Source organism: Lactuca sativa, chromosome 3 (genome assembly GCF_002870075.4).
Source record: "Lactuca sativa cultivar Salinas chromosome 3, Lsat_Salinas_v11, whole genome shotgun sequence".
NCBI classification, from domain to species: domain Eukaryota; kingdom Viridiplantae; phylum Streptophyta; class Magnoliopsida; order Asterales; family Asteraceae; genus Lactuca; species Lactuca sativa.
In genome coordinates, this window is record NC_056625.2 from 173,818,598 (window position 1) to 173,837,679 (window position 19,082).

Sequence of the window (19,082 nt, forward strand, 5' to 3'; positions counted from 1 at the left end):
CCGGACTTTAGGCCTATTTAATCAATCTTATGTTCCTTGGACTAAACCCTAGAGAGCCTCCACAGCCTTAGAACGTCCATATACTCCTGGAAACCTTGTGAGATCATTCTTAAGCCTTAAAGTGTGCATTTGTGGCCTTTTTGTGTGTATTTCAAGAAGAAGGGGTGGTCAAGCAAGCTTGGATCAAGTGGGTGCTTCAAGATCCTCCCTTAAAAGCATCTTGCAAAGCTTCTAGAGGTAAAAAAGCTTGCATCTTTCCTTTCTAATCTTTAGTTCTAGCTAGGGTTTTGGTGGTTTGTCCCTTTTATGAACTTTGGATCTCTTTTGTTGAGTTAAGCCTTCCCTTTTGATATGAAAGTCAGATATGAGGTCCCCTAGTCATTTAGGAGCATAAAAATGATAGCTTGATGAGAGATTTGACCTCATGCATGGGTAAAAGACATTGGAAAGGTCTTAATGGAGTGGTTGGGCGTGTAAGAGACATGCAAGGGCATAAAGTTGCCACCTTTATGCCTTAGGACATCTTTTCAGACTTAGATCTAACTTTTGGTCGTGATGGATTCAAGTATTAAGCACTTGGAAAAACTGCTTAAGCTGTTTGTACGATGGGCGTAACCAGCTGTACGCGGCACGTAGTGCCCAAACCTTCAGTACGCTGCGCGTACCAGGGTGGTACGCTGGGCGTATGCAGCTTAGTTGGTCCCTAAGCTGTTTTAGGCCTTTGGGCCTCATTTGGTTGTTAGGCTTGACTGGATTCTGTGAGTTATAGGCCTTTTTACCTGTTTGGGCCATGGACTTATTGATTGGGCCTTATTCCGCCAAGGGGCCCATTAAGGATATTGGACTTGGACTTTGGGGCCCATTTGTAAGAAAAGGGTAATTGGGCCTTAGGGGTAGACTTTGAAGATTGGGCCTCTATTTTTGTAATTAAGGCCCTATTATTGATTGTGTTATGATTGTTGTTATTCAGCTTGAGAGGCTGCGAATTACTAGGAGGGCAGTATTCGTATTCATCAGATGAAGGTGAGTCTTCTCACCATACCTATGGGTCTACGGCACCAAGCCCGGCCCATTATGTATACGTGTTGTATGTGTGTTATTCAATTATGAATTGTTATGTTATGTGATATTATGCTGGTATGGAAGACCCCCCAGGGGGGATATGGCATTGGATATAAGCCGATGTGGGGTAGCCCATGGCATTCCTAGGTAAAGACCATGTGGGGTAGCCCATGACAGTCCTAGGTAAAGACCATGTGGGGTAGCCCGTGGTATTCTTGTTGATTGTATTGCATGGTTTCTGTGGCATATTTGTAGCTTTAATTAGCTATCAGGATATATGTATGTGTTTGTGTGCGGTATGCTCTAGGAAACTCACTAAGCATTTTGCTTACAGGTTGTTGATTTGTTTCAGGTACTTCTGAGACCAAGGGCAAGGGCCCGACGTGATGACGTGGCCCGCACTCTATCTCTCTTTTTAATGTAGTTGGGACCCTCTGATGTTTTAAAAGGGAAAACAAAGATGTAATAAATATTAATATGAAAACATATGTTTGGGAATCTGTGGTTTATGAGATTGTTTTGATTAACTCAAAAGTGATTTTTTTTGTAAAATTGGGTCGCTACAGTACACCTTGCGTACCACCCTTGTACGCGCAACGTACTAAGTCCCTAAGTTGTACGTGCTACGTATGCTAATCTACGCCCAACGTACAAACAGATTAAGCACATCTTCCATTAAGTGCTTAATACCCACTGTTCTAACATCCGATCTTTATCTCTGAGTCAATTAAGACGTCCTAAGGCATAAAGTTGGCAACTTTATGCCTTTTCATGTTCTATATGTTCCCAACAACCTATTAAGACCTTTCCAAGAGTCTTAATCCATGCATGAGGTCAAAACACCCATCAAGACACCATTTTTATGGCATGAATGAGTCAAAGGACCTAAGATCTACTCTTCCTAAGCTCTGGAGTTGATCTAACTCTCTAGAGATGATCCATGAACACAAAAAGGGATAATATAGAAACCCTAACTAGATCTAATGAATAAGATAGCAAGATCAAGACTTTATACCTCCAGAAGCTCTTCAAGGTGAACTAGATGTAGATTCTTGAAGTCTAATTCCACTCCAAGCTTGCTTAGAAATTCATTCTTCTTGAGTGAACTCTAAAATGGCCACAAATACACTCCTTCAGCTCAAAAACACTCTCACATGGGATCTATGGTGTAAAAGGGAGAAATGAGGCTATGGAGGCTGATTAGGGTTTGGTCCAAGAGGCTTAAGGGTGTTTAAATAGGTGTCAAGTCCGAGTTGAGCTTCAATATTTTTGATAGATGCTTGATGATTTCTCATGGTAGCATTAACTGCATCGTGACATTTTTTAGAAGCTTCCATGAATCGATGAAGCATTGACTCCAAGTCCACTTTTTTCTCGAGTTACGGTTGTTCCTTTTGGTAAAATCCCCGCCCAATTTTCCTATACTTCTCTTCTTTTTGCTTTTTATACTCATCACAAGGCACCCATCCCTTCTTCGACTTCCTCTAATCTTCATCATTGTGGTCTCCACTTGAGTAGTATATTGGAGTTATCCTTTTCCTGTTTTTGTCCAAATGTCGATCTTTCGTCAAATGTGGACCATTGCAGTTTTGACAACACACATGTATTGTGTGTATGGATTGGTCCATCTTGGTAATTCTTCTATCCATGCTACTTAACATTTCCAATACCACCGCCATATCTTCCGATACACCATTCTGATTCCCCTAGTTCCATCATTACGAGGGTTGTGATATTCCTGTGAATGCTTTGAAAATTATTTGATTAATTCTTTAATTTCGACGGGATTCTTTTTCGTTAAACGTACTTGAGAATCAAGGAGTTGCCTTATCGTGATGTTCACCCCATCGTAGAAGATCGAGACCTCTTGTTGCTCATTTAAATCATTTTGGGGACAATTTCTTATTAACCCTTTGTACCGCTCCCATGGCTTATATAAAGACTCCCCCACTTATTGCTTAAAATTAGCTATGACCTTTTTGAGTTTAGAAACTTTTTGTCACACCCCAAAACCAAGAACGGCGGAAACGTTCTGGGGCGGAGGACGTCATGTACAGTGTCACAACAATGTAAAGTAGTAAACAAGCAACAACATCATCCATTGCATTAATAATATAATTATTATACAAGTGTGTTTTGTCAAATTTTGAAAAACACTAAAGCATAAATCAAAATGAAAGATGAGTCTTCGACGAGCTGCATCTTCCCTAATCCTTGCATCGGTACCTGTCTATGATGACCTGAGGATACAAGTAATTTTGAAAGCGAGTATCAACTTTCAAGCTGGTGAGATCATAAGTATTTTAGTGTCTTAATTTGTATGTAAGAAATTGTTTGTAAATGAACTGTAAGCATGAGAATGTTTGTAAATGAACTGTAAGTATGAAAATGTTTGTAAATGAACTGTAAGTATGAAAATGTTTGTAAAACTGCTGTAAATGTTTTAAAAACCTAGAAATCCCTATGATTCCTACTTTATATAAAGGTGTCTTCTACCAAGACTTAACTGTTCTCAATGTAGTCTTCTACCAAGACTTAACTGTTCTAAATGTTCGTTTCTCGTAAAAGTGTGAAATTTTCCCAAGTGTAACTATCATTATCAAAATATAGTTTTTACATTAAATGTTTAAGTGTAATGATCACTAAATATATGAAAAGGGGAAATTAATGTAGTACTGTAGTGTTGTATTATAGGAACTACTGTTGTACTAACTACCTTAAACCGGATTTATATTAAGGTATCATGTGATAAATTGCACCATACTATTGACTGGTAACAACGACATACGAATGGTCGTAAAAACGGAATGACGTTTGGCACACGCAGACCTGCAGGTCCCGCTGTAGCTAGCAACAAGGTGTAGGATAGTCAATCCAGTATAGATCTAAACGCAAACTCACGCTCTCCCTCCAAGAGAATTCTGGCTACAACTCGAGCCATGACATTTAAGGCATGCTCCGATACAGTGGATCACAATTGTTAACGTATTCATGTATATGTAACGTAATGTTACTTGTTCTAGTATCGTTGTATATGTTCTCTTCCTAGTATAGTTGTATATGTTCTTCTCCATTAAAGTTGTATATGTTCTTCTCTAGTATAATTGTATATGTTCTCATAGTAGTAAGTATTGACTCATGAATGAACTGACCCATAGTATGATATTGTGTTCTAGTAATAGTTTTAGAATCTTCCTAAACTACCCATATGGTAGTTTACTAGTAATCTAACTAGTACGTATGGACATGGATGTATACCCTTGCTACCCACGGGCATTTAAAGAACTAGGAGGACCGTTATGACTATATATGTACACATGATATATAATTAATATTTAAACGACCTTCGGACGGGTACCCGATATCCCACCAGACCACATCCAAATCGAGGAAAAGGAAATAGGGTGGATAGCCTTCCTAAGTCTTTTAAACATTTCTTATATAACCATACATATAGAGGCATGCAATTTATAATAAAAGCATAAAATAAGTTTTGTAAAAACCTTTGAACATAAATATTTTCTAAGAAAAGATCAACTTGATGTTGATTTATAAAAGGGTTTTGAAGGCATGGGTTTGATAAAACGATTTAGTATAAAGAAACATTTGTTTGAAACACAATTATAAATAAGTTTGAAATGTAATATACAGAGTAAAATGTACAGTGTAATAAGGAGTTTTAAACATATAAAGTGTATATGAAAATCATTTGAAGGAAACTGTTTGGTAAAACGGCTAATGAGTAGTAAATCATTTGAATGCTGCTTATTAATCACATGTGATTGATATAATAAGTAGCATGATTCTACTTCTATCCCCCCATAAAACATTTAAAAACAGTTTAAAACATTGATTAAGGGGTATGAACTCACCTGTTGTGGGTGATACGGATGAACTGAAGAGGTAGGACCGCTAGGTGTCAAGTGAAGTCTTGAACACACTTATGATCCTAGTTAACATATAATTTCACATATATGTAACAAATTAGTCTATAAACAACTAATAAACAAGTCAAGACACCCTAGGACATGCTAAACACCTTTATCAAGTGTTATTAGCCTCTAGGATTGCATCTAAGTGTTTGTAGGGGAAGATATTGTGTGTAGGGCTCAAGGAAAACTCCATAAGGGAGTTCACGACCCTAACAACACTACCAAATGAGTTTACGGCCCTGAACTCATACTTATGTGTCCATTTGATGTTTGATGCTCTATAAGGCCCTAATAAGCATTTCTACTTAATGGCTTGGTCTATGGAAGAGTTTAGCGCATAATATAACTCCTTTTAGGAGTTTACAGCCCTGGGACCATATTCCCTTGGAGTTTACGGCCGCAAACTCCCTTGGGAGGGTGTTTATGGTGTTTTCAGGTCTCTAAATTAACTAGGAACTAAACTGGGCTTTTGTACTTGGCTTTAGAAGAGTTTATGGCACCATTTGGCACCATTTTATGGAGTTCACGGCCCTAGAACCTTTTGGGTCGTGAACACCTTACTCTTGGTGTTCTAAGTGTGTTAGCTAGTACAAAACTCATTTAGGTACATGCCCAAAGTAGTCTCTTGGCTTAAGGGAGGTTTTAAGGGCATTTTGGCACTTAAACATGGAGTTCACGGCCCAAGAACTCTCTTGGTCGTGAACTCACTTCTAGTCATGAATCTTAATTGATTTGTGGTCTAAAACATGCAATGGTAGGTTCTAGTTCGAGTTCCATGGCTTTGAGGGGCATTGGGACACTTTTGGCCCTTAAAATGGAGTTTACTCCCCAAGTGTTCTTGGGCGGTAAACTCCCAAATCTTGGGGTTTTGAATTGTTTTCTAGTCCCAAATACATTTATAAATAAGCCTAAGTTCGTTACTTATCATGGGGAAAAGACTAGGTAGCATTTAAGCCACATATAGGAGTTTACTCTCCAAGAACGTTCTTGGGCGGTAAACTCCCGAATCTCACAGATTTGCTATGTAATCTACGTTTTTAAGCACATTATAAGCATTATAAAACAACTAGAGAAGTTTACTCACGATTTGGGATAAAAATCCGAAGATCCGTGAGAGAGAAAATGGCTTTTCTCTAGTTGGAAATGTAACTAATGAACCAATTTGGTTTAGAATTCTATTTATAGTCCTGAGATATTTTTGGCAGAAAATATTTTTATTCCCGGAAAGAACTCTAATATCTTAGAGTATTGGAATAACAGTGTTGCACAAAACCCTAGTGCATCCACTCTCCTGATATATCCTTAAGTGTAAATCCTGAAAAACTGCCAAACTTAAACCCGAAGTCTGAAATTTCACTGAAACTGTTCTACTTCTATTGGCTTCAAATGGTTTGTACAGAATGGAAATTTCGGGTTGTCACACTTTGATGGTGGGAAAAGTTGTTGGAGGAATTCTTCACGCATCTGTGCCCAACTAGTGACTGAACCCGATTTAAGTGCCTTCAACCAATCCTTAGCTACTCCTTTAAAAGTAACCAGAAGCATTCGTAATAAGATAGTCTCTCGATGAACATTAGGAATGTTGAAATAGTCGACTATGTCATTGACTTAATTGAGGTTCTTGTATGCATCTTCATGATGTTTTTCGGAAAATGGAATATCCTTTAGTGCGGTAAGGATATGTCCCTTAAGCTCGAAGGTAGCAGTAGTGGGAATCGCGGATTGCACAAGTCTTGCGTCAGTATCCTCTTGTATTCTTTTCTTGTAGGCCTCCATCATCATGTCAGCAATGTCTATCATGATGCTTTTTGGCTCGCTTATGGGTTCACTACTTTTGTCGGTTTTTGATTTGGGCTCGTAACCGGATTCCTTTTTGGTAAGAGTCTTCTTAAAGAATTCAACTATGGTCTCTTCTTTCGGAATTTTGATTGATCCTCCTGCGTTCTTGTCCTTATTTTTATGAAAAGTTGACTCTGAATCTTCAAGTGGTGGTCTCAATGGTGTGTTTGATCTGCGGGTCATATACTACTGTAACAAAAACACAAATAAAAATGAACAAAACTAATCAAAAACTCATACCGAACGTTCACCACGATGTGGTAATGATGCCACCTCATGGTGAAACAGATAAACTAAATAGTAAACAAAAATGAAAGAAAACGTGAAACAGTTGAGTTCATGTCGTGAGATTTAAGAGCTCACGTTCTGAGTTCAGTAAATCTGAAAAAAAATCTAATGCTTTAAATTAATTTTTTTTGCAGGTTTAACCCCACAAAAAGGATCGATTAACCTAAAGCAATTAAATTAAAAACTAAAATAGCCGTTTCCCGGCAATGGCGCCAAAAACTTTGATGTCGTGCAGACTATACCTATCTAGTTTTAAATTTATATCCTAACTATTTATCTACTATTGCACCTATAGACAATGTACCTAGTCGGATTATAGTATAGTAAAGTAAGTTGGGTTTGAACTCAAGGAAGAGATTTAATGAACTAAAATAGTTACTAAAAATTAACGTAAAACAAGCAAAAGTTAAAAGAGTTTTTATCTGATTTTTAAAGTTCAGACAAACTTAAACGCTTAACTAACGATTTTAATCAATATACTAAAAACACTTTCGTTTAGTTACTAATTATGAATTATTAAAGTTGGTTACCAATTTATATGTAATTAGTAATTCAAGTCCAAATTTACTAATATTTTCACCAATTCATGATTAGCTTGTATGGTCATACATAAGCAAAACATAGAATTTGTTATTAATTATTGATGGGCTATGTAAGATTTATCTAACTAAACACAATTATGGTCACAATTTATGTTCTCTAGCACAACTAAATTTATTAGTTTTATTACTTTTTTAAGATTTGGTCAATCCTAGGTCAAGTGCTTTAATGGTCACTAAATCACTAGGTAATCAAGTTCATGTAATCTAATGGTCACTAAGCTATACTTAACTTGAATTCAAGCAACAAAATCACAACTTCAACATGGTAGGTAATGATAATCAAACATAAGCACAATACCAACTATTAAAATCCATAAATTAAATAACTAAACCATAGAGTTAAAGTATCATCTAGCTAAACGAAAGCAACTAAGTTCAGCTACTCGTGGCTAAAAAAGAAAACATAAGTTCAACATAGATCAACATGATTAAAGTAAATCAAACCAATGGGATGATCTGTTCTTCAATCTCTTAATCACCAAGCTAAATCTCCTTCAAGGGAATGTTTTATACACTTTTCCGGCCTCTAAAATTGGTTACCTCATAATACCTCTCCTCTCAAAAGCTCCCAAAATCATAAGTCTGAAAGAGTATTTATAGATTTCGAAAATCTGTGGCTCACGACGTGAACTAGGGTTTCACGTCGTAACTTTGATAAAAATCTGTATCGGGCAAGGATTCTGACTTCCCGCGTAGTTATCTTCTAGAATTCCCTCTGCACGTCGTGGGGTTGATTGTCACGTCGTGATCTTGGTTTTTCGCTGAAATTTTCTTCTTTTAATCTTTAATCCTCCAAAGTTTAAATCATTGTCAATTATGTTCCATATTCTTCAAGAGTGTTCCATTTGGCTGCTTAAATACAATTTAATTCAATAAGTACCAAATATCTTTGCAAATAACCAAAATATTACCTAAAATGTATTAAGATATTGTCTAAAAATGTGTATAATATACATCAATTCATTTGGTCGTTGATCGTTATGATTTTCAACGCTCATGAGTGGTTAATTTGTTCTTTGTTAATAACGGTTTTGTATTAAACCTCTCTCTCTCTCTCTCTCTCTCTCTCTCTCTCTCTCTATATATATATATATATATATATATATATATATATATATATATATATATATATATATATATATATATATATATATAATTTCAAATTTTTAGAATTAGTCCTTGAGGTATAAACACTTTTCAGATTTGGTCCAAGTGCACTTTAATCATTTAGAAAAGGATTATTTTCATAAAAGACCTTATATTTTGATATTTTTTTCTTTTTAGACCTAATTTTTTTTTCTTTTCCAAAAAAACCTTATTTTTACATGTTACTTGTTATTTCAAACCCTAAAAGGTCACCAAGAGGTAAATTAGGTATTTTTGTTTCATAAAAGACCAAATATTTTGTAGTTTTTTTTCCATTTTAGACCTAAAATGATTTTTATTTTTCAAAATAAACTCAACTTTAAAATTGATTATAATCTTCAAGACCAAATATATAATATACTGTTTCACTACACTGAAAAAGAAAGTATACATTTATATACTAAAAAATGTTATCTATTTTCATTCTAACGAATTAACTTAGAAGAATTGCAAAATTTTATTTTTGTTTAAAAGATATAATTAAACTTTATCTTGGATATATATTATATCATTAACCTTGATATATTGTTTATAAAAAATGTTATTATTACCGCTAAAAAAAAATTATGTTAATTTCATATTTTTTTGGTAACATGGATAATACATGGCTAGAAAGAATCTTTTAGTATAATAACCATTTTTTTATTTGTAGAAAAAAATATCATGTAGTTTAACAAACTGTATACAATTTTTTTTAGTTTATCTATTATACTTATTTGGTAAGTTTGGACATATTTCCCTCTCTCACTTTTCTATATATATTTTTTTTGCCAAAATTTTTAATCAATTTTTTTAGAACAGTTAACAAACGCATTCACTATGGTATTCTTAAACCAAAGTCATAGAATATTTTGTTGCATTAGTCCACCATTGAATAATATGTTATAATTATATCAAATACATACATAAAAATATTAATCCTAAACATTTGTAATAGTTTTGTTTAGATATATAAGATTCAAGTTTAAGACTTTCTTAAAAAATGTTAACATCACATATAAATATATAAAACTATTTTTTTGGGAATGAAACCATTTCATCATAAGTTGAAAATCCAAATAACAAGAATGATACCGCAATTTTCCAAAATGTAGACAAAACATTTTGTTATTATTTATAATACACTCGTGAAAAAAAATATACTCAACAATTTCATTGTATGTGTAATGGCTAAAAAAAAATGTTTCATGCGTAAAGCAATATGATACCAAAAGATGCAAAAGTTAAATCGATGTATATTATTTAAACTAAAAGAATATAATTACGTTTTTTATGCATTGACGCAATTAAGTTATATGAACTTGGTGTAGTGAAGAAATAGCTTTTACAACTACTGTTTTTCTTTTTAATAAATATACGTGGACAAAGAATTGCCCAATCATGAATAAATATAGGTATAATAATTATATTGTGTAAATCGATGTCTATGTTTAAACTAAATGGATATAATCACTTTTTTTTATGCATGAACGAAGTTAAAACTTCACTAAATCGGTGTAGTTAAGAAGTACCTTATACAACTAGTCTTAAAGGTTATAACTAATTTTAAAGTTGAGTTTATTTTGAAATAAAAATATTTTAGGTCTAAATTGGAAAAAATGTACAAAATGTAGGGTCTTTTATGAAATAAAATACTTAATTTCCCTTTTGGTGACCTGCTAAGGTCTAAAATAACAAGTAACATGTAAATGTTGGGTTTTTTTCGAAAAGAAAAAAAAGTTTTAGGTCTAAAAAGAAAAAAAGTCAAAACATAAAGTCTTTTATGAAAATAACCCTTTAGAAAAAAAATAAAAAATAAAAAAAACTAACTAGTCAAAAAGTTAAAAATACAATATTTTGCAAACCACATAGACTAACTATGAAATATTGTCTAAATTTAAAAACTAAACAACTACAATAACCACGATGTTTTATATTTCAAAATATATTAGTTAATGTTTTATGTATTTGGACGATAATAACAACCAAAAAGAAAAACAAAATCAAGAAATTTGCTTTAAGGAAGATGTCTTATGCCTTTCACAGTTTTACTCACTGCCACAAGTTAACATTCACTTTTTATTTTTGATTTCTCCTTGGGTCAAACACCAAGAGACAAAACCACACACATGTGCTTTGGAAATTAAAAGGAAAACACTTCTTGTGAGCTGAGTCAATTAACGGGAACAAATAACAAAGTGTACAAAAGTTAAATTTGACCGGTTTTCTTTCCAAACTGGATCCAATCCGGTCGGGTCCGATTTATATAAAATTTTCTACTTTTCAGTTTGAACAGTTTGAAACAGATCAGTATCTAACAAAATCAGTTTTCACTTATTTGACTCAAACCGAACCGGGTTTAATATCGATTGGGTTTTTGAAAATAATATGGTTTGTGCACCTCTACCCGTGACTACCTTTTGTATCTCTCCATTTCTTTATTGTGTGTCCGAAGTCGAAAAAATAAAATATTGATACATGTTATCTCAGTTGGATGATTATATAATATTACGTGAGTTAATATGAAAAAAAAATGTGTGTCACTCCCAAAAAGTAGAGACCGATCTCCTCTATCATTTTTTAATCTCCCGAATCATTTTTTCCCATCATGGTCACGTGTGCGGTTTTTTTAAATAATAATAAAAAGAAATCAATTGTGGGCTGAAAGAAATATTTTTGGGCTGAATAGACTTGTGTTTTGCAGGCTGACTTAAATAGCTAACGTGAGTTGCCACTTTTTAGCTTCTTAAAACATCGTTATGGACTAATTTAATTCACAATTTTGGGATGCTGAGTTTATATGATGATGGAAAGATTTTCTAGCTGCTGTTCATGAGCCCCAAAAGTATATCAAATTTGGCCCAAAACCGATCTCCACCGTCTATATTAATGATCAACACCTCTAAAATTTCAGCTTAACCGGATCACATTTTACCTTGGATCCAATCACTTGATTAAGACTGTGCAATGCTGCAAAAATCTGAAAGTTCCTTTATATCGTTTGGTTTTTGTGTTTGATCATAGATTTTACTACGAGATTTCAAAAGTGGTTGTAAGAATTTTCATCGGTGTTCAAGTATATCATCATCCTTTTGTATAAATCTGCATAAATTAAGCTTAAACAAGTAGTATATCATCATCCTTTTGTATAAATCTGCATAAATTAAGCTTAAACAAGTAGTATATCATCATCCTTTTGTATAAATCTGCATAAATTAAGCTTAAACAAGTAAAATTGTTCAAAATGAGCTATGTAATTTTTAAAAATACTAAAAAAGAATGCAAATTATGCAAAAACTGTTATAGCATGCATGCTAAAATGAATTAAATAAAAACTAACATTAACCTAAAATATTACAAGAAAATACATGATACATATATATACAAGATGTCAAAAAATTATTAAAAAAATATGCAAAATGATGCAAAAAATGAACCTTACATGCTAGAAACATTTGTATTCCACCAAACTTCTAGAGAAGATTATTGATTTAAAGTAAGCAAAGTTTAACTTGTTGTATTGACTTGTATATGCATATTTCAAACGTGATCGTCTTTATCCGAAAGATCACCATCTTTTAACCAAAGTTTAACTTGTTGTATTGACTTGTATTATACAAGTCAATACAACAAGTTAAACTTTGGTTAATTGAGGATGATCGAATAGAATCTTTGTTAGGGTATGAATTTCACCATTCCTTCATGTTTCACTTGTAGTATCACATGTACAACTTTATTGTCCCTTTGAACCCATACAATATTCCTCTATAAATAAGTGCTTTGTCCTTTTAGGCAAATAACTGTGTCCATAGATATTAAGAAGTAAAGTGTTCTCGAAGCTTATCGTGTTTTTTTTGAAAGATCGAAGCTTATCGTGTTGTTATTCATACATACTTCTCTTGAGTTCATACTTGCTTTACATGTTATTAATTTACTTGGTTACTGTAATTCTAATTATTTCATAGATAGCCTAAGAAATCTTACTCTATCAGGTTTAATTTATGGTTATTTGATCAATCAAGGAATCAAATAATCAATTTCATACGAACACTAACAAAATTACTTATCAACATATAAATTAAAATCACTAAATTTCCCACTTTCAATGTAATCGAGATATTTGATATATTTCGCAAAGAATTTAAATTAAGTATTTCATTGTTACTTAAAACAATAAAGAATATTTGAAAACCTATCTCGAGTAATTATTTAGTTGATTTTTATTATTAATACTACATGACGACTTCAAAATTATACATGTTTGAAGAAAGAAAAATATATTAGTTTTATCTTTTGTGTGGAAGATTAGGTTGATAAGTAGAAATCAGAGTTGTAATCTTATTCTGACCGATATAAGTTATAACTATCAAAACTAATCAGTTTGTTTTTTTTCCAACGAAGATAATGTGTTTGTCAAAAATTGGATTGTTTTAAATACGTATTTTAGTCCAAAAAGGGCCGAAATTGAGGTGCTCGATCTGGTTTATTAAGTAACAAATCTAACCAGGTTGTCACCAAACTAGAACTAGTTACGCAAGAACTATTTTTTTTTAGACATTTTATCAAATTTTCCAAAATTGATTTTGGAGTCAAAATTTAAGGAGATTCACTTAATTAATAAAAAATTAAAAATAGATCATTAAGCAAAACTCATTGCTTTGTCATGCTACCAGATTGTTGTTTATGCGTTCAAAATGACTTTTTTTTACACGTAACTATAAAAATATATAAGAATTAGGTATTCTGGCCATTATCAATAATTCAATTGTTAAAAAACCGTATCTAGGCAACCATCAAACGTGGTATATACAATAATTTGAAGAAGTGTAGTACATAATCAAAATGTGTAACATCTCCCTCCGACACGTATCACAATATTGTCCGTTTTGAGCTCCCGGCGTGAAACTTCACAGAGGGTCACCCATCCCTGGATTGCCTTCGCCCACACACGTTTAACTGCAGAGTTCTTACAAGATCTGCTGCCCTCAAGACTTTAACACACACACACACACACACACACACACATATATATATATATATATATATATATATATATATATATATATATATATATATATATATATATATAAGGATAGAGAATATACATTCCAGCCCCACCTAAGCTTAGGTACTAAACCTCTAAAATATGTCGTTTTAACATGATATACCCGGTTTGGTTTCACTTGGTAAATATATCATTCTCCATCACATTTCTTTCTTTCATTATCGTTTTATCATCTCCGTTTTTTTCCTCAATTATCGTTTATTACTTCATCCAAGTGAACATTACTAAACCCTAAACCTAAACCTAAACCCTAAACACTAAAGCTAAACCCCAAACCTAAATCTAAAAAATAAACCCTAAACCCTAAATCCTAACCCTAAACCCTAAACCCCAAACCTTAACCCTAAACCCTAAACCCTAAACATAAACCTAAACCCTAAACCCTAAACCCTAAACATAAACCTAAACCCTAAACCCTAAACCCTAAACTCTAAACCCTAAACCCTATTGTGTCGATCTTGAATTTACATCTTGAAGTATTAATTGTGAATCCATTAACCGTAATCTTTATATAGTAAAACAATGCATTTTCAAGAGGTTTAGTACTTAAGCTTAGGTGGGGCTGTAATGTATATTCCCTTTTCCCTATATATATATATATATATATATATATATATATATATATATATATATATATATATATATATATATATATATATATATATATATATATATATATATAGAGAGAGAGAGAGAGAGAGAGAGAGAGAGCAAAACACTAAACTTAAAACTTTTTTTCTACGTAATATTTGATGCGACATTGGCTCCGACCACTTGCTCTGAGGATGTGCTTCAATGTCGGAGACGAATCTGCGATGTCACAACAGAAAAGGTCGTTAGAGTCGCCCCATGGACTGTGCCCCGGGAGTTGGCTCTGCTAATCAAGTTAGATCGGCTGGTAGATCTGAGATGGTTCTCTTTAGCTAGAGAACCATCTTGGTGTTGGTGGTGGTGTATGGTGGCTGACAGCGGAGGGTGGTGACTAAGCCACTCGGTCGGAGTCTAGGGTGGCGATTGAACCGCCAGGGAAGGATCCCTCTCCATGGAAAGGCTGGCGGGCGCGTAACAGGAAAGGCTGGCGGGCGCGCACCAGGAAAGGTTAGCAAGCGCGTACCAGGAAAGGCTGGCGAGTGCGCACCAGGAAATGCCGATACGGGGCGCTAGGCAAGGGAGCGCTAGGCTGGGCCGGCAGGAGAGTCCCCAGTCAGGCTGGCAAGGGAGTCCCGAGGAAGGTTGGCAAGGGAGCGCCAGGCAAGGCTGGCGCGTCAGAGCTGTCTAGGCCATGCTAATGGACCATATATCATCAAGTCCCCTATTCCGATGTTATTGGTACGTGCAACACCGTAAAAATTAAAACAATTTTTCACATTTGAAAACACATTTTAATTAAAACCATTCCTTCATAAAATGTCATAACATCATGTTTTTATTTCACAAATGTCTCCCAAGATCAAAATACATCCAATCGCATGTGTGTGTAGAAATCAAGCCGGCGCCTTCCCGCGGTCATCACTGGTACCTGAGACACATAACACTGAACACTGTAAACATAAGCTTAGTGAATTCCCCAAAATACCACACTAATCACATAATAGCCACTCGAGGCTGTAACTCTGTTGACCCTCTGGTCAATGTGTCTCAGTGGGGCCCTCCAGCCCCAACTCTCTGTGGGCCCTCTGGACCTAACTCTAGGGACCCGAAAGTCCCAACTCTGTAACTCTGAATCATGCATATCACATATCACAATAAATCACATCACATAATAACATGCAATCACACTGGCATATAACTCTATAATACTCGGTCTCTAAACTCTATTACCACACTAGGTAAAGTATAGCGAGAAGACTCACCTCGGGTATCTCGGTAAATCTCTGACTCGGTAAACGCTGGCCTAGCCTCCGCCTAATCATATAAAAATAACACTCTATTTAATATAACTCTCAAAGGCTAGACTATGCTCTCTTATGACACTCTCAGAAGGGTGAAAGACCATTTTACCCCTCTCATAGCTCAAAGGCCCCACAATAGATCATACCCTAAAAGTCAACCAAAAGTCCACTCTCCGGGTTACGCTGCGCGTACCAGATGTGTACGCTGAGTGTACCCGGCTGCATCTCAGAATCGGGGAGCGTCACCCAGTACGCGGCGCGTACTAGGGATTACGCCCGGCGTACTCCCCTGCTTCAGCCCTTTTGCTCTTGAGGTCTTAAATAGTTAAGACCTACGTCCATATTTTAGATCTGACCCCATCTAAGCCCCTTATGTGTCTGTGTTGAGGTCGACGTGCATTCGTGCGTCGGACACGTCATACGGACTAGAATTACAGGACCTCTTTGATTATGCCTCCCCCGATGTCAGCGTCTTATTATATTTTGGATCTAGCCTAACAATCTCCCATACTTTTTCAAACTCAAAAGTATGCCCTATTTCCACTTGATATTGTTCCCTCATGACTTTGTAAACATCAAAATCATTCACACCACTTTGCCTTTGCGATTCTAGTCTCATGAAAATGCCATTAAACTTGGTGCACCGACGACTAATCGAAGTCCATTTGATGCTAAGCATGTCGATATTCTGATATGGTTGTTTCTTCATAAGCGTGTGGAATTTTCCGAGCACGACTTTCCGAAACCCAACTCTTCGCATAGTAGTTCCTATGGTTGGATTCTTTGAAGTCCCGCACCACACCACCACCAAAGCGTACTCCTCCTCCGGTGTCCACCATAATGGAGGTTCTTTTGTCATTTCCTCGACTGCCTTCCCTTTCCTTTTACCTTTTCCTTTCCATTTCCCGTTCCCTTTCCAACTGCCTCCCACTTGCGTTTCAGGAACAATTTCTGGTGGTGGCTATGTGGTTGTTTGTTGCATGGAACTGAAAGCACTGAAAAGGTTTTGTTGAAGATTTGGGTTTTGCTGCATGTAAGGTGATGTAGGAAATTGCATTAGGGATATAGAAAATTGCATTGGGGGTGAGTTTTAGGTGAGGAGGTTCATATAACTTTCGTATTGCGCGAAACCCATCGGGATGGATGTGTTTGTGTTTGGAGGCAGGGTGTCCGGGTTTTGCTCCATAGTTTGTTGAAAGGAAAAGTGGGGTTTCTTTTTATGAAACTTGAAAATAGAATGAAGATGAAGATGAGAAAAGGTTGTGGTTTAAATATTATGTTTGTATATCTATTTATAGGTGAAATAAATAAGGTTAACGCGTTATGGGATGTTAAAAGGGCAACGAAGGGCAAAGGGCATATTGACAACGACTGAAAATGAATAGGGGGCGGTGTTTCGCGTGGTAACGCTGTTGAGGCGCTAAACACATCACAAAAATGGTTGTGGGCGTTGCATATACAAAATTCACAAAATTCACAATTTAATACAGACAATTAATACAGACAATTAACAGTTTAATATACAAATTCACAGCTTAATATAATAAATTCACTATTTACGACAAAATAAAATATATTTATAGTCATATTTTCAAATTAAAGCTTATATTTAGACGTTAATATATGAAGACATTTATATGTATTAAATTGTGAATTTAATATATTAAGTCGTGAATAAAATTTACAACGTAATACACAATTCACAGTTTTGTATACAAAATTAATCAGATACATTGTGTGCACCACATAAATTCATAATATAATAGAGCTTCTCAGAACTCTCATTCACAGTTTAATAATCAGTTTAGGACTCTCATTCATTGTATTTATAACATAATAACATATTAATTCACACATTCACAGTAACTAACTTAAATAGAACTAAACAATAGTTGAAACATTAAAACATCACAATTCAAAGCTTAAAAAAATCATAATTCATATTATTTGAGAAAACACTAACATAATAACACATATTTTAAATTCAATTCACAGTTTAACAACAATAAAACATAAAGTGAATAAAAATTTGATGCAAACATTATTAAAAAAAACATAATCAACATGGATTAACAACTTAATAGTAGAAAAAAACTATGTTTAACAAAAGTAAACAACAAATGAAAGATTAGATAATTAAATTCACAATTTAACAGAAAGAAAAAAAGGTAAACAAATATCAACATACATGATGCAAATATGGTGTTGTTTCAGTAAAGATCAGAGAGAAAAAGATGGAGTTGAGTTGGCGGTGCTACACCGGAGCAGCAAGGTAGTAGTTGTGGTGGCAGTTGACATCGATCTCAGATCTAGTTCGTCAATCTCGTCAGAAGTCATAGATCTGAAGGCATAAATCATAGATCTATAAGCGAAAATCATAGATCTGCTGTTTGAAATCATAGATCTAACGTCGGAGATCATAGATATGAACTGAACCACTTCAAATCTGATGAAAACAAAGGATTTTTGAGGTTGCAGACATACATTAATGGATGGTAGAAGTGGTGGTCGACCAGATCTGAACAGATCTGGTGGTCTTTCATGGAAACCGAGAGAAAAAAAGATGGAGGTGAGATGAAGATGTGTCATCAGAGCTCACAGATATAAACATCAGTGGTGGAGTAGAACTAGACTTGAAATGCATCAAACACACCAGATCTGGTGTAGATCTGCTGGTGTTTCACCAAAAAATGAGGAGAAAAAGATGATGTTGGAATATAATGGTGACGATGGCCGGAACCAACATCGATCAACGGCGGTGGCGACGGTAGGTGGCAACAATGTTGGTAGTTGATGATGATAGATGGAGGGTTTGTGTTTTAGATTATGAAGGTAAGTGGAAGTGTTTGGATGCAAGAAAAATAACACATAATTTATTTGTAGTTTAAGTTTAGAGGTTCTTAGGGTTCTTAACCTTTAGGGATTCTTATTTGAGCATATATATATATATATATATATATATATATATATATATATATATATATATATATATATATATATATATATATATATATATATATAAAGACACGTGTTGAAACATAAAAGTGACCCTCTTAAACTTGAAGAGATCCGAAACTATCAACTAGATCTGCGGTCAAGCTCCACACCACAATCAAGAAATGCATCCGCAATTGAAGTCATCAACCTTAGTTTTAGTTTTATCTGTTTTATGTCTTTACGCTTCTTTGTCCAGTGTGCCTTGCATGTCAACCTTTAGACAGATTTAACTTTGTAATCTTCGAGTCTCTATAAATAGAGCTCTTTTATTCTGAATGAA

At 34.6% G+C, this 19,082-nt stretch overlaps 1 non-coding gene across 1 annotated transcript; it reads left to right on the forward strand.

The window, feature by feature from the left end:
• Positions 1-2,942: 2,942 nt before the first annotated feature.
• LOC111885326 (small nucleolar RNA R71) lies at positions 2,943-3,049 on the forward strand. Its single transcript, XR_002848078.1, has one exon. It is a non-coding gene; the product is annotated as a small nucleolar RNA R71 (small nucleolar RNA).
• Positions 3,050-19,082: the final 16,033 nt, after the last annotated feature.